The 12177-nt window shown below is 41.1% G+C and overlaps 1 protein-coding gene and 1 pseudogene across 3 annotated transcripts in view; one reads left to right on the top strand and one right to left on the bottom strand.

Moving 5' to 3' along the window:
- The window catches only part of SERINC5 (serine incorporator 5), a 99771-nt gene that overhangs the window by 14035 nt on the left and 73559 nt on the right, over positions 1-12177 (top strand). The window lies entirely within an intron of this gene.
- LOC113928973 lies at positions 99-407 on the bottom strand (annotated as a pseudogene).

Raw genomic sequence — 12177 nt, 5'->3', positions numbered from 1 at the left:
ATCAAAGTTTACGCAGGTTTCTCTTTTGAATGTCTTCTACATTTAAAGAGGCAATCATACAAAAGCTCCTATATTCCATACGTGATAAATTCTTTGTTTCAGCCAACTCTTAAAGGAGGGGCAACTAGTACAACACCATCTCCCTGGACAAAAAGCATTGGAATACTCCGTTTTGTTGATTTATATGTCTCTTTGTATGTTTCCTCATCAATTTCTATAGTAGTCACAGTTTTTTCCACATCTCCCAATATCATATTTAAATGCTGATCATAAGCATGTAATCTGCCTCAAAGCTCTCTGTCATTTCTCATTTTCACATAAATTTGCTCATCCAGGCTGAGTCTGATGAGATCCAGGGGCTCTTCTACAGTGTTGGTAGTTTGTTGCTGGTCCACGTCGTTCTCCATGTTTCAAACCCTGGGCCTTTTCCCCTATTGTAGGAATTCTTTTTTTTTTTTTTTTAAAGATTTTATTTATTTATTTGAGAGAGAATGAGATAGAGAGAGAGAGAGCATGAGAGGGGGGAGGGTCAGAGGGAGAAGCAGACTCCCTGCCGAGCAGGGAGCCCGATGCAGGACTCGATCCCGGGACTCCAGGATCATGACCTGAGCCGAAGGCAGTCGCTTAACCAACTGAGCCACCCAGGCGCCCTATTGTAGGAATTCTTAAAAGCAAACATTGTAATCACTGTATAACATTTAATTGATCATATCAGCATTAAAAAAAATAAATGGTTAAGAAGAAATACATAAATACTATGAAAAGTTTGGCACTTCATTTTGAAAAGGTCTGAAATTTGCTTGTGGAAATGGGTATTGGAAGAGTTGCAGCTTATGAGTTACTGTGAAGTCATGGAAGGAAGGTTACGTGAAAGTGGATGGAAAGGTGTAACACCACATGTGTTTGGAAGTTCGTAAGTGCTGGTTGAACTGAGTTGTGTGCATTTCCTGTATTCCTGTGCAGCTCAGTGCAGCTGAGTGTAGTTTTCTACCTTCAGCGAGTATCTCCCACAGACAAAATTACACATCCTATTATGTTCAAATTGTTCCCTAACATGGCCGGGGAGAAAAAGTTCTCTTTGACTCTCCTAGCATCTCTGGCAGACACAGATTAACAGGAGAAAACCATACACATTTATTGAATGTAAGGTTTATGTGACTTGGGAGCCCTCATAATGAAATGAAATGTAAAGAAATGGTGAAACCTACTTGCTTTTATATTAGGTTGAACAGAGAGGCAGTTGTGTGGAAAAGTGATTTAACTTTATGGGGAGACTTACTAGAAAGATAAGAATTATTTTAATAAAGTCTGTTTTAATAGGATTCTCTCCATCTCAACTTCTGGTCTTTCATAAGAATGTCTTCCTCCTGGTACAGGGAGTCCACCTTTATTATGGGAATTTATCTCCTCTTTTCAGGAAGAAAAAGGAAGGCCAGAGCACCCTTCTTGCACCTGCTGTTTCTCAAGTGCCTTTAACTCAAAAAACTCAATATGCCAAAGTGTCATTTTTAGGGTGACATGCTCTAAATTCTTAATATCTATCCTGTTGAGGGGCACCTGGGGGGCTCAGTCGGTTGAGCGTCCGACTCGTGGTTTCAGGGCTCAGGTCATGATTTCATGGTGGTGGGATCGAGTCCCACGTCAGGCTCTGCGCTCAGTGCAGAATCTGCTTCAGATTCTTTCTCCCTCTCCCTCTGCCCCTCCCCGCTCACTCGAGTGCTCTCTCTCTCAAATAAATAAAATCTTAAAAAAAATATCAATTCTGTTCAAACAAATTTGTGTTTTTAAAGCAAGTATAGCAGGACGGACTATAGGATGAATAGCTCAGAAGCCCTGGATGTTGGCGACCTTCTTCACTAAGGCTGACCAACCAGTTCATACTCCTGTTAGCTGTGTGAGGGAGGAGCTGACCCCCCTGCCTCCCTTTGGATCAGCTCCCAGAAAGCTGATGCTTGAAGTGGCTGGAAGGGTCTTCTGCTCGTCCTACCCAATTGTGCTGAGATTTCTTGTACTATAATAAGCAAATAACTCCAGAGAGAGGAACTTCCTATCTTTGGAAGCAGCTCTTCTTCATTTTTGGGAGCTCTGGTTTAATTCTTCCTGTGGGCCTCCCAAGGCTGAAATGACCCGCCAGCTGGGATCTTGGAGAGGGAGGTGACAGTTTTGTATAATAGAAGAGGCAGGTGGTGTTGAAGGTGGGCATATGCTCTGGCTCCCGGGCCAGAAGAGGCCCATAGTTGGGTTGATCCTGCTGGTTGTGGGAATCCGCAGCATCCACCCAAACCATAAACTGTAAGTTGGGACATGCTGACGAAGGGGAATTGGGCCTCTGGGTATGAGAAATTTCAGTCGGAAACCAAAATATTTGGAACTTTTAGCACACTCAGATAGTTTTTAAGGGTAATGGTCAGGCAGTTTGAAATGAGAACCATCTTGGGAAGTGTTTGGTTGGCGGCAAGCCACCTAAAGTCTCACTCCTGACTTTCTGATGGGAGTGATATCTGTCACTCCTGGTCGTTGGGTTACTGTTTTGGGATGGCCTGTGGCCTGTGAGAATCTGGGAAGTCACAGGTGACTGCTGGATCTAGAAGGATCCTTAAGGGAGTGACACGCCCACCCTCTCACGGTCACTGAAGAAGAGAGAGGCCCCCAGAGCTCAGGGCCTCTTCCAAGGCCAACAGCAAATCAGGGCCCAGCGCCTGCCACCTTGCTCCCCTGGCCTTGGCCCTGCTCAGTGCCCACTACACAGTTCTTAAATGACAAGAGAGTGAATGGGTGGCTTATGTATGTATGTATGTATGTATGTATGTATGTATCCTGAAGATGTCTATTGTCTTTGCAGAGCGGTTCAACAAAGAGCTCATGGCTATAGATTTTAAACATCTTACGGTTGATGGTCCCATATTGGTTTTTGAGACCATGTTTTGCTGTAATAAAATCAGTGTACACCTTTTGTCCTCTCTCTTCCCTTAAACTCCCAAATAATTGTTTACCTTTTTTTTCCCCCAGAAAGCTCTGCTCTGTCCATGAATTACAGGATTTAACAGAAAGCAGTTTTTAAGAATGTGCTTTCCTACCAAGTGATGTCATTTGTGAAAGTTGCAGGTTGCTGAATGAGAGGTATTAGGCCATTTAGAAAGAGCTGGTTAACCAGGGAGCCGCTCTGTGCAAATTATTGTGCGGAGCCGTAGCTTCCGGTTGCAGGCTTTGAAGAGCATGCAGCAGTAAATTACTTCCTTATGACGCAGGGGTGGGGGTAGCTCTGAGGATTGTCACAGGATTGCCTTTTCTTGGAAGCAAGAGGTCCAGCAGAGCTGAGTCTCTGACTTCTGTTTCCTGCCGTGGTACGGCAGGAAGAAAGCAGGGCTTGGAGTTCTGGAGAAAAGGCTAATTAATGCTCATTGCGTTTGCCCTTCATTATGGAGAGTCTGAGGGTATTCCCACATTATTTGGGAAATGCCCCTTCTCTCTTCCAGTCAGCATTATTCTTCCATTCCCTCCTCCTGATGTTTCTAAGACTTTGAGAATAATAAAAATTAGTACTGTAAGTAAAGTCAGGAGCTCCTGATCACAAATTATCTATTCTACGAGGCTATTATTAGAAGAGATAAAGAAAAAAGCTATGGACTTGTTAAGTGAGCTGTAGCATTTGGAAGGACTGATGTGAGCTAGTGGGTCCCAGGGCAGTGCTGTTGGTATTTTGGGTACCACAATTCTTGCTCTTGAGGGACTCTTAGGCAGAGCCGATAAACCCCAGATGTTAGTAGTGCTCACCAGCCTTTGTGAAAACACTGCCCCCACCTTTATGACCCGTGACCCACAAAGCCCCAGGGAGATGGGATGCTGCCCAGGTAAGAACCACTGAGTGCTTTGGGCTTGATGATTTTTTCATACAGTTTATGAGTTCTTGCAAAACAGACTGAATCCTACATCCAGGGTGTCACAGCTATAGATGAAAAAGGACACAGCAAAGTAGATGATTCTACCGCAGCACCCCCTTGACATGTATGAGATACAGTGTGTACAATATGAGATACAATAAAAACTTGATGTAACGACACAGGTTGTACTTTGGATGTGGTTTACTTTAAATGTTGCTCAGAAATATTATATTAAGATTTAGTGCTCTAGATAAGCCAGTTAAATGAACTTATGTTTGATAGGAAAAGGAAAAGCATACTTTATAGTGAGAGAATTCATCTAGACCTATTTCTGGTGTGCATTTTAGGCTTTTTTGTTGATTGTCTAGAGGCGGTATAGTTCGGTGGGCAAGAGCTGATTCTGATGATGGGCAGCTTGCATTTAGGTGCCATCTCTGCCCTGTACCGTGGTGTGCTTTGCCTCTGTCCTTTAGTTTACTTACCTGTGATATGGGGTAATCACGAGTATCTTCGTAGGATTTTGCACTTGGAACAGTAGCTGGCCCAGAATATGCGTTCATAAATGTTCCCTCTTACGGGATGGACTGGCACTTTTTGTTGGGATGGCAGTACTGAAATTTTAAGATGTAAGTAAGTGTCTTTTGAGCTTTGATCCCATGCCCTTTATATCAGGATAAATAGTGTGTAGCTCTAATATTTAACCATATTAAAATGGGTTAAAAGGGGTCCATAAAAATATTAAGAGGAAAGATTAATGAACTTTTAAAATAATAGTCTTGGAATGGCTACGGTTTTTCTAATTGTGATGGAAGGTACATAAAACAAATTGATGGATTTGACTATATAAAAATGAGGAACTTGTCCAGAGCAAAATATAAACAAAAGTCAAACACAAATGATACAGTGACTCATAGGATAAAGGTATGTTTTCCTTAGTGTACCAAAAGAGTTTTTATAAATCAATGGAAAAGACGCACAATAGAAAAATGGACAAAGGTTAGGGATAGATACTTTAGGGGGAAAAAAAAACCTCAAATTGCCAGTAAATATGTGAAAAGATGCTCAGTCTTACTCATAATTTAAAGATACAATTAAAAATGGAGATATTTTTTCACTAATCAGATTAGTAGTTAAAAAGTATAACCCCCAGGGGCTCCTGGGTGGCCCAGTCGGTTAAACGTCTGCCTTCGGCTCAGGTCATGATCTCAGGGTCCTGGGATCGAGGCCCGCATCGGGCTCCCTGCTCGGTGTGGAGCCTGCTTCTCCCTCTCCCTCTCCCCCTCCCCCTGCTCGTGCGTGCTCTCTCTCAAAATATAATACCCAGAGTTGACAAGATGATAGAAAAACCAACCTTTGTGGGTTCATGTTTATTCACCTCTGAAGGAATAAACTCTATTGTTTTTTGTATTGGAAGTAAATGTGGAACATCTTAATTCATCTTTGGTAGTGAAAACTAATTTAAAATAAAAATGTATTAATCTTTCATACAGTGGAATATTAGGTTGCCACTAAAAAATGAGGTAAATTTGTGCAGAGAGGGAGAGATGTCCAAGATGTGTTGTTAAATAGGGATTAAAGAAAAGTATGAATATGATGAACCCAATGAATATGATTTTCAAAAGGAATAGGCACATGTGTATTTGTGTATGTCAATGCTTGTAAATGCATAAAGATTTCTGAGAGCTTTTAAGGTATATTGTCATATATATAGAAACTGTCATGTATGGAAGACTGTATACGGTCATATAGAAGATATATGTAGAGACTGTCATATGCAGTGGTTACTGCATTGGAGTAAGAAAGGGAGGTTGGGTGGTAGGGAATAACGGAGGGAGCATTTGTTTCTCATTTGACATCTTGCTGTGCTGTTTGAATTTATCATGAGCATGTGTCGGTTGCTTTTAAGATTTTCAATCTTCGGCTTTAGCAAACCTAAATATGTGAATTTCGAACATGTATGATTGCATTTTCTGCCACTGTTTTCATTCTTGATAGTACTCCTGCCCCTCAAAGAGATGATGGTGGTGGCGGTGTGTGTGTTATTATATATTTAGGAAATGGGTTTAGACATAAGAGATTTAACCCATTTTTGCAGGAAACTGAGATGATTAATTTGGCTGCACAACTAATACAGATATGTGGTGTATCTGCATTATTCATTGTTTGCATATGTAAATATTGCTTTTTCATAACTAAAGTGTACTGAGGTGAATAGAACTGGAAAAATAAGAATATGCCACCCATAAAAGTGGGTGCAAGATTACGGTTAAACTGTCAAATTAGTTTTTGTAAGGGTCTCCAGCTGGCTGTGGATCATTAGGAGACAGGGCTATTATTATGAAAGGGCTGCTTTGGTGTAATACAAGAAAATTGTTGGAGAAATGGGAGCCCTGGTACCAAGATTCAACCATGGCCAGTGTGCAGTCTCTTAAGACAACTGAATGTGGAAAGATCCATGAAAAACTTTATGTAAACTTTACAAAGCATTTTATAGCTGACCAATAAGTTAAACACATGAAACAATTTCAGCTTCTAAGTGCTAGGAATTCATCCTTGGGGGACACTTGATTCCTGTTTAAATTAACAGGTGTTCAAAAACTCATAGTTTCCTTTTTTGTTCTTAACGTGGAGTTGGAGAAATGCCTAAGCTTTTACTTTTCTGTTGATGAGAAATAGCCAACTTTTTAAAAAATTATGATTTGAGGTTTTCCTTTTTTTTTTTTTTACATTTCCCCATTTCTTTAGAAAGGACCTTATTAGGTTTTTTAATTAAAGAAATTCTTTATAAAAATTAAAAGAGTTTTATTAAGATACAGTTCACATACCATACAGCTCACGCATTTCAACTGTACGGTTCTGTGGTTTTTAGGGTAGTCCCAGAGTTGTGCAACCATCACTACAGTCTAAGTTTAGGACATTTTGTCACCTTCCATGGCCATTAGCCGCCATTCCAACTTTTCCCCCAAATGTCTTCAGAGCCCTGGCAAGGGCTAACCTACTTGCTGACTTGTTGGATTTGCCTCTTCTGCATGTTTCATATGAATAAAATCATACAGTATGTGGTCTTTTGACTGGCTTCTCTCACTGGGCGTGAGTTCAGAATTCATCCACGTTGTAGCATGTACCAGTATTTCATTATTTTTTATGGAATATCCCACATCTTACTCATCTGTGTGTTAGTTGATGGTTGTTTGGGGTTGGTTCTACTTTTTGCCTTTTAATAATGCTTTTATCACCATCTGTGTACAAGTTTTTGTATGCATATGTTTTCATTTCTCTTGAGTATATACCTAGAAGAGGAACTGCTGGATCATATGGTAACTGTGTTTAACATTTTGAGGAACTGCCAACTCATTTTCCAAAGAGGCTGCTGCATCTCACTGTCCCACCAGCACTGTCTGAGGGCTCTTGATTTATTCACATCCTCACCAACTCTCGTTATTGTCTTTTTTTCTTTATTTTTCTTTTTTAAAAAGATTGTATTTATTCATTTGACAGGGAGAGACATAGTGAGAGAGGGAACACAAGCAGGGGGAGTGGGAGAGGGAGAAGCAGAGCAGGGAGCCCGATGCGGGGCTCGATCCCAGGACTCTGGGATCATGACCCCAGCCAAGGGCAGATGCTTAATGACTGAGCCACCCAGGTGCCCTTTTTTTTTTTCTTTTAATTACAGCCGTCCTAGTGGGTGTGAAGTGGTATCTCATTTTGGTTTTGATTTGCATTTTCCTAATGACTGATAATGTTGACCATCTTTTCAGGTGCTTGTTAACCATTTCTATATCTTTTTTTTTTTTAAGATTTTATTTATTTATTTGTCAGAGAGGGAGAGAGAAAGAGAGCACAAGCAGGGGAAGTGGCAGGGAGAGGGAGAAGCAGGCTTCCCGCGGAGCAGGGAGCCCAATGCGGGGCTCGATCCCAGGACCCTGGGATCATGACCTGAGCTGAAGGCAAACACTTAATGATTGAGCCACCCATGCGCCCCCATTTCTATATCTTCTTTGGAGAATGTTCAGATCATTTACCCATTTCTTAGATTTTATTTATTTATTTGAGAGAGAGTGTGTGAGCTGGGGGGAAGGGCAGAAGGAGAGGGAGAGAGAATCTCAAGCAGACCTCACGCTGGGCGCAGAGCCCAACACAGGACTCGATCTCATGGCCCTGAGATCATGACCTGAGCCGAAATGAAGAGTCAGTCACTTAACTGACTGCAACACACAGGCGCCCCTGCCCATTTCTAAATTGGGTGGTTTTTTTATTACTGAATTTTATTTTGTTTGTTTATTTATTTATCTATTTATTTTTAAAGATTTATTTATTTATTTTAGAGAGAGAGAGCATGAGCAGGAGGGGAAAGAGAATCTGAAGTAGACTCTGAGCTGAGCATGGAGCCGGACACCCGGCTCTATCTCACAACCCTGAGATCATAACCTGAGCCAAAATCAAGAGTCGGCGCTTAACCAGCTGTGCCACCCATGCACCCCTATTACTGTATTTTAAAAGTTCTTCATATATCCTAGATATTCTATCATATATTCTAGACATCTAGATTTATAGATTCTAGATAACTAGATATTCTAGATATCCTTATAAGATAGGTGATTGCAGATATTTTCTCTTATTCTGTGAGTTGTCTTTTCACTTTCTTAATGGTATTGTTTGAAGCATAAAAGCTTTTATCTTGATGTAGTTCACTTTATCTATATTTCTTTTATTGCTTATGCTTTTGGTTTTGTATCTAAGAAATTTTTGCCTAACCCAAGGTCATGAAGATTTAGTGCTGTGTTTTCTTCTAACAGTTTCATAGTTCTTGCTCCTACATTTAGGTCTTTGATCCATTTTGAATTAATTTCTTTTAAAGATTTTAGTTATTTATTTGAGAGAGAGAGAATGAGAGATAGAGAGCACAAGAGGGAAGAGGGTCAGAGGGAGAAGCAGGGAGCCCGATGCGGGACTCGATCCCGGGACTCCAGGATCATGACCTGAGCCGAAGGCAGTCGCTTAACCAACTGAGCCACCCAGGCACCTCCATTTTGAATTAATTTTTATGTATGGTGTAAGAAAGGGGTCCAACTTCATTCTTTTGCATTTGGATATCCGGTTCCAACACCATTTTTTGAAAATACCGCTCTTTCTCTCTTAAATTATCTTGGCCCCCTTGTCAAAAATTAATTGGACCGTAAATGTTAGGATTTATTTCTCGGCTCTCAATTCTTAATTTCTAAAAATTGACCATACAGGGGCACCTGGGTGGCTTAGTTGGTAAAGCCTCTGCCTTCGGCTCAGGTCATGATCCCAGTGTCCTGGGATCAAGTCCCGCATCGGGCTCCTTGATCAGCGGGGAGTCTGCTTCTCCCTCTCCCTCTGCCTGCCGCTCCCCCTGCTTGTGTGTGTTCTCTGTCTCTGTCAAATAAATAAATAAGTACACTTTTTAAAAAAAAAACAAAAATTGACTATACATTGGATGAATTATTCATCTGGAATATAGACACTGTGGGACAGTCAGTCAGTGGGCTGGAAATTGCAGTTTGGTGACTGGTGACTAGTCATTCTTAGCTGGTGACTCATCTTAGCCTCATCTCTGTGTGATCATGAGATTAAATATTATAGAGGTTTAATTATAAGGCACGAGAGATGGTTTTGTTTGTACAAATCACAGAATATTAATACTGTAGCAGAAACTGGAGCCATCCATAGATCACAGTTAAACCCCTCCTTGGTAGTGGAGTTGTCAGGACTAAAGTGCACTTCCTTGCCATATGGAGCGGTAGCTGTTATTTAATATTTTCATTTATCAAGCAATAAGTAAATTGGAAGATGAATTTTGATTCAGTTTTCCAAAATTATTTTTTTAAGAGCTATTCCCTTTTTCCTTTTTATCTTTTTTTTTTTTTTTTAAAGTAATCTCTATGCCCAACATGGGACTCAGTCATGACTCACATCAGAGTTGCAGGCTCCACTGACTGAGCCGGCCAGGTGCCCCCCTTTTAATCTTTTTCTATATTGGCTTGGTGAGGTGGTTAAGAATGCTGATTTTTTTTTTTTTTTTTTTTTTAGTTGAAGAATGCTGCCTTTGAAGTCACACACCTGGGTTTGGCCCTTATCCTGGCCCCTAAGGAGCTGTGACCTTGGGTGACTTATTCTCTTGAGCCCAAGTGTGTCATTGCTCCCGTGGAGATAATAATAAAAGTAACTGCCTCATGGGTTGGCAGAAATTGTCCATATGTGCTAGAGTCCATCACAGCAGTTGCAGCTGAGTGCTGCACAGATGGGTGTGGTTGCCTTTGTTCTTGTAATTTTTTTTTATTAAAGATTGATTTATTTGAGAGAGAGAGCGTGCGTGCTTGTGCGCAGGGGGAGGGGCAGAAGGGGAGAAGAGAATCTCATGCAGATTCTATGCTGAGCGGGGAGGCCCACACAGGGCTCGATCCCACGACCCTGAGATCATGACCTGAGCTGAAACCAAGATTTGGACACTTAACTGACTGTGCCGGCCAGGCGCTCCTGTTGTAATTTTTTAGATAGTTGTAGCCCTCAGCTCCCCGCCCCCTCCAAGCCCTCTTTGAAAAAAGTTGGAAAACCAGACTACAAAGGGTAATAGCTTTTCGGTCGGATGTGAGGTTTGGGTGATGGGGCTAAGGGGGTGTAAGCTGTAAGTTCCTGGAGCAGACTGAGCTGCCAGGAGGAAGGGGGCCCTTGGGAGTTTCCTTGAGCATTGGGAAGCAAGCTGGCAACCAGGTTAAGTCTCCCTAAGCATCAGCTTTCAGGTGGTATTTGAGGAAATGAGGTGATAGCTGCTTTGGAGTAACTAAGTTCGCATCCCAGCCCCTGTGAGTCTCTGAGCTTCTTCCTTTTTGAGGGCACTAAGAATAATACTGGTCACTAATGTTGTAAGTGCTTTGAACACCTCTTCCATCCCAATAATCCCATGATATGGGAACTACCAGTATTTCTGTTTTGTAAATGAGTAGTTAAGTAACCTCATATTGAATGGAAGGAGCATTTGATCCAAGCTGCTGTAGAACACGGATTTATGTGCCAGGTCCATGGGCTAATAAATAAGCACTTACGTGGCTGATCTCCTGTAATCCTTACAGATGTTCATCATCATAACTTTGATATGCGGGAACGGTACTTTTGTATTGCTTCACTGGCTGAGATTTCGACCTACATTGCTCCTGTAAGGGGAGCACGTTTCTTTTACTTGTTTGCTTTCACGCTTTTGTAGTGTTGACTTAAAACAATGAATGTTTAATTTTGGGGGGGTTTCAAATTCTTGTTTCTGTTGATCATTTTTGAATTATTTGATAACTTCAAAATTGGTCGCAAAACTTTTTTTTAAAGATTTTATTTATTTGAGAGAGCTAGAGAGAGAGAGGGGGGGAGCACAATCGGGGGAGGGAGAGGGAGAAGCCGGATGCTGATCAGGGAGCCCGACTCAGAGCCCGATCCCAGGACCCCGGGATCATGACCTGAGCTGAAGGCAGACACTTAACTGACTGAGCCACCCAGGTGTCCCGAAACTGTTTTGTTTTATATAGCCTGAAAGGGGATGATTCCAAGATGTTAAGTTAGCAAAATTTGCTTATATGTATGTAAAATATTCAGGTGATATATGTATATGTATGTGTACATATATATATATATATATATATATATATATATATATATATATAGGACCTATGATTTTGGAAGGTGGTATTTTGAGGGAAAGGGAATTTTCTGAACTTACCACTGAATTTGCTTTAAGCCTAAGTATAATTTTTGTTTTCTGTCTTTTACTTTTGTATCTTCTTGTAATAGTTAACTTTGAAGAGTTTGGAATGATCTTTTTTATGTATCTTAGAAAGTGTGGGAGGAATTTTAATATTAGCAATGGGAAAAATGAACCGTGGGACATTTTAGAAATGGACATTTTGTACAGAATCAAAATGAATGAAGATGTAAGCAACTTTAAAAATGTTTACTTAATATAATAGTTGAAAGAAGGTAGCTAATGGTCCAAGGAGATTTGGATTATGGGTAAGATTTTAGACTTGCTACAGGTGCCAAACTCAGTTTCACTGTTCTATTCTTAGTGTCTACATTTTTTTTTCAAGATTTTATTTATTTATTTGAGAGAGAGAGAATGAGAGACAGAGAGCATGAGAGGGAGGGGAGTCAGAGGGAGATGCAGACGCCCTGCCTAGCAGGGAGCCCGATGTGGGACTCGATCCCGGGGACTCCAGGATCATGACCTGAGCCGAAGGCAGTCGCTTAACCAACTGAGCCACCCAGGCGCCCCTAGTGTCTACATTTT

This window comes from Zalophus californianus, chromosome 5 (assembly GCF_009762305.2).
Source record: "Zalophus californianus isolate mZalCal1 chromosome 5, mZalCal1.pri.v2, whole genome shotgun sequence".
Taxonomy (NCBI): Eukaryota; Metazoa; Chordata; class Mammalia; order Carnivora; family Otariidae; genus Zalophus; species Zalophus californianus.
The sequence above is the reverse complement of the archived record's forward strand: the minus strand, read 5'-3'. Positions and strand labels throughout refer to the sequence as shown.